Below are 4,514 nucleotides of genomic sequence, written 5' to 3'. Positions count from 1 at the left end.
AAATAGAATAGGGAGGACCAGAGATCTCTTCAAGAAAATTGGAGATATGAAGGGAAACTTTCATGCAAAGATGGGCATGATAAAGGACTAAAATGTCAGGGACCTAACAGAGGCAGACGAGATTAAGAAGAGGTGGCAAGATTACACAGAAGAACTATACAGGAAAGAGCTTAACATCCCTGATAACCACGATGGGGTGGTCACTGACCTCGAGCCAGACATCCTGGAATGCGAAGCCAAATGGGCCTTAGGAAGTCTGAGCAACAACAAAGCTAATGGAGGTGACAGTATTCCAGCTGAGCTATTCAAAATCTTAAAAGATGATGCAGTAAAAGTGCTACACTCAATATGTCAGCAAACTTGGAATACTCAGCAGTGGCCACAGGATTGGAAAAGGTCAGTTTACATTCCGATCCCAAAGAAGGGCAATGCCAAAGAAAGTTCAAACTACTGCACCATTGCACTCATTTCACATGCTAGCAAAGTTATGCTGCTTCTACTGCTGCTTCATTGACTATGCTAAAGCCTTTGATTGTGTGGATCACAACAAATTGTGGCAAGTCCTTAAAGAGATGGGAGTACCAGACCATCTTATTTGTCTCTTGATAAACCTATATGTGGGTCAAGAAGCAACAGTGAGAACTGGGCACGGAACCACTGATTGGTTCAAAATTGAGAAAGGAGTTCGGCAAGGCTGTATAGTGTTGCCCTGCCTATTTAACTTATATGCAGAGCACATCATGAGAAAGGCGGGGCTAGATGGAATTAAGATTGCCGGGAGAAATATCAACAACCACAGATATGCAGATGATACCACTCTCGTGGCAGAAAGTGAAGAGAAACTAAAGAGCCTCTTGATGTGGGTGAAGGAGGAGAGTGCAAAAGTTGGCTTGAAACTCAGCATTAAGAAAACTAAGATCATGGCATCCGGTCCTCTCACTTCTGGGCAAATAGATGGGGAAGAAATGGAGGTAGTGACAGATTTTATTTTCTTGGGCTCCAAGATCACTGGAGATGGAGACTGCAGCCAAGAAATTAAAAGGCGCTTGCTCCTGGAGAGAAAAGCTATGGCAAATCTAGATAGCGTACTAAAAAGCAGAGACATCACCCTGCCAACAAAAGTGCATATAGTCAAGGCTATGGTTTTCCCAGTTGCAATGTATGGCTGTGAAAGTTGGACCATAAGGAAGGCTGAGCGCCGAAGAATTGAGGCCTTTGAATTGTGGTGCTGGAGGAGACGCCTGCGAGTCCCTTGGACCTCAAGGTGATCAAACCAGTCAGTCCTAGAGGAGATCAACCCTGACTGCTCTTTAGTAGGCCAGATACTGAAGATGAAACTCAAATACTTTGGCCACCTAATGAGAGGGAAGGACTCCCTGGAGAAGAGTCTAATGCTGGGAACAATAGATGGCAAAAGAAGAAGGGGACGGCAGAGAATGAGGTGGCTAGATGGAGTCACTGAAGCAGTGGTGTGAGCTTGAGTGGACTTCTGGAGATGGTAGAGGACAGGAAGGCCTGGAGGAACATTGTCCATGGGGTCCTGATGTGTAAGACACGACTTCGCGGCCAACAACAACAACATGCATCAATTTAGACTTTTTAAATTTTGTTTTTTAATTTTTGCATTTTGGAAAACTTTGAATAATACTTTATTACATTGGTTTTTTTAATTGATGTAAAATTGCATTTTTAAAAATACCCTAGCACTGGGGAAATGAGAAGTTCCCAAAAACTGCCCATTTGTCCAATGGAAAGCTTCTCTTCTTGGGCAGGTAGGCTGAATCAACAGCAGAGCATCTTGCATGACCTGGGCTACAGGAGAGGACAGACACTTTGCACTGGCCACAGGACTGTACTGCATGCAGAAGTCTTGCATATTTCAGTTTGGTGTTTTTGTGTTGGTACAATTTATGACTCTACTGGCTCAACACAGCATAATGACTAGCTTGTATTGGCCCCATACCAGCAATACTTTACAGCTGCAAGGAGGAAAACATGAGTTTGATTGCAACATCTGTTCCCATATCAAGGATCGCTCATTACACATTGCTGGCAGCATATCTTCCCTGCCTCCTGCCACTTGAATGCATGGACTCTGCCATAACCTGCTCTGTACTAGCCCATGAAACTAAACAGGACAGTGATTATAAAGCAAAAGTCAAAAGCAGCCATGCCAGGCATTAGATGACCTTCCAAAATCCACAAAGGTAAGTATAGATCCTTTATCCCTTCCAGTTACTAGGTATAATGTTCTAATCTGGCTTCTGCTGTCCCCCTTTTTACCCAAGCACAACATCTAAATATAGCATTTATATATTTATTATGTTTATCACCTGCCTTTTTCCTTTTCAAAGAACACCAAGTGGCTTACATCATTCCCCCTTCTCTAATCTTGTCCTCACAACAACCCTGTGAGGTAACCTGTGCTGAGAGTCTGTGACTGGCCCAAAGTCACCCAGTGAGCTCCCATGGCTGAGCAGGAACTAAAGCCCAGATTGCCTGGGCCCCAGTCCTACATTCTTAACCACTACACCGCACTGTCTCTCAGAGAAATGTATCTCCAACTTCATTAATATAAAGACCACCTAGCTGCTCTCTTCTGTTTTCTGTGCCAGCCAAAAAACCTGTCCGGCTTGCCCAGAATGAAGAGGTTTTGAATGGCTAAATCTTTCTTTTCAAACATGGAAGATCAACTACTCTCTGCTGCATTCTCCTCTCAGTGGTCCTAGGAGTGCTGGGCCCAACTCACCAGCAGGCAGAACTCAATTTGAATTGCTGGAAACCTTCCACCTTCCTAGTCCCTAAAGACTCTGATTATGCAGACATCTTGAGGATAACAGCTGCCAGCCTTCCCCATCCCCCCCCCTTGCCAGCTGCCCTTCAACACCACTCCCATCCCCACCTTGCCTGATGAAGAGACCTGGAGAACTTGAAAGCCTGCATATTTCCCCCCTTCTGATCCACAAAGCAGTCTCCTTAAGGCTGCAGTCCTAACCAGATTGATGAGGGAATAAGCCCCATTCAGTTCAGCTGCACTGACTTTAAAGTAAGCTTGTGGAGCTACATGGATCTTTAAGCAAATATGTAGCCTGCCACTCTGCATATGATTTTCATAGCATTTCCTCAGAAGTTCAAACGGGATGCTGGGTCCAGCTGGGCTTTATTTTTCTGTAGCTGTGCAAAGGACTGCACCCCCACAGCCAAACCCTGTGTGTGCTTCCTCAAAAATGCACCCCACTTTATCCAGTTGAACTTCATTTTGTGCAACACCGTCAGAAGCATTAAACTGGGGTTTGAACTTATTGTGGAACAGTTGCAGGCTGTCATCCAACCACAGTCAGCAGTAGCTTGCACCCTCCTAAGGACAGGCTGTTATGGGGAAATGAAGGAAAAGCAGTGGATATTTGGGCTTTGTGTGCATTCAATGTTTTGCTTGTATACAGGCCATATCCAAGATTCAGATCTTTTCCTCCCATACCCATTCACCCACAGACATGTGAATATACACATACTTTGGGAGACCTGGAAAAGCAGTAAGCTGAAACTTAGGAGCACAGAAGAGCTTTACTGAATCAAAACAAAGGCCTTTCTGCTGGAGCATTCAGTTCACACAGCAGCTAACCAATGCCCAGGTCAGCCCTATCATTACCTGGGTCATGTGCCTGCATCAGGCACTGGGAGGGGAAGAGGGGCAATTTATACCCCAGCCAGGAGGGCCCTCTGGTGTCTTCCTGCCTCCTCCAAGCAGCTGCTCTGAAGAGACCCACCAACCGCTCTCCTTCTGCAGCATTTGTGGCAGCAAGAGGGCAGCTGGCCTGGCTCTCTGGAATAGCCCACTGCATGCTCCATCACTAAGAACAGCCTCTTCTGTGCTGGGTTGGACTGGGCATGCTGGTTCCTGTGGTGAGCCCATGGCTTGTGGCATCTAGTGCATTTATGAGCATGCAAAACCATCTATTAAAAGGTACCACAACATCTCCTCCTAAGCCAGTCATCCCCCCATCTGGGTGCTCTCCAGGATTAGGACATCAAAGTCCATCAGCCCCAACCAGCACGTATGTCTGAGGAATGAGGAAAAACCCTCTGGAGGGCACAAAGCTGAGGAAGACTGACCTAAAGCAAATGGGAATAGTGCTTTACCCGGACAGTGACAGAAAAGAGGGGCTGCCTCCTGTACAAAGAAGCAACTGATCAGCACAGTGTTGCAAAGAGCAAGAGTTTATCCAGAAACTCTGTGCTGATACATTGATTCACCTAGTTCCCATGACTGTATTTGTCTGTTCTCCATTTCTCACACAGCTGTCTCTGGAAGCCCCGCCCACAGACCTGGCCAGCTGGGCAGTTCAGATTTATATTAAAAGGGGGTGCCAGAAGGGACAAATTAAAGTTGTTCTTGTGATTCTCTGCTTGGGAGTGAGAGAAAGAAGTTGGAAGATCTGGGGGGACAACTACAGCTTTTCAGCCCTTCCAAAGATGCAGAGAAGCCAAGTTGATAGTTGCCCTTTCAAATGAAG

The 4,514-nt window shown here is 45.9% G+C and overlaps 1 pseudogene; it reads left to right on the top strand.

Annotated features, from left to right (window-relative positions):
- Window positions 1–4,514, top strand: part of LOC123023934 — a 28,096-nt pseudogene that overhangs the window by 18,288 nt on the left and 5,294 nt on the right.

This window comes from Varanus komodoensis, unplaced genomic scaffold, assembly GCF_004798865.1.
Source record: "Varanus komodoensis strain SLA01 unplaced genomic scaffold, ASM479886v1 scaffold22, whole genome shotgun sequence".
NCBI classification, from domain to species: domain Eukaryota; kingdom Metazoa; phylum Chordata; class Lepidosauria; order Squamata; family Varanidae; genus Varanus; species Varanus komodoensis.
This window is presented reverse-complemented; position numbering and strand designations above follow the sequence as displayed.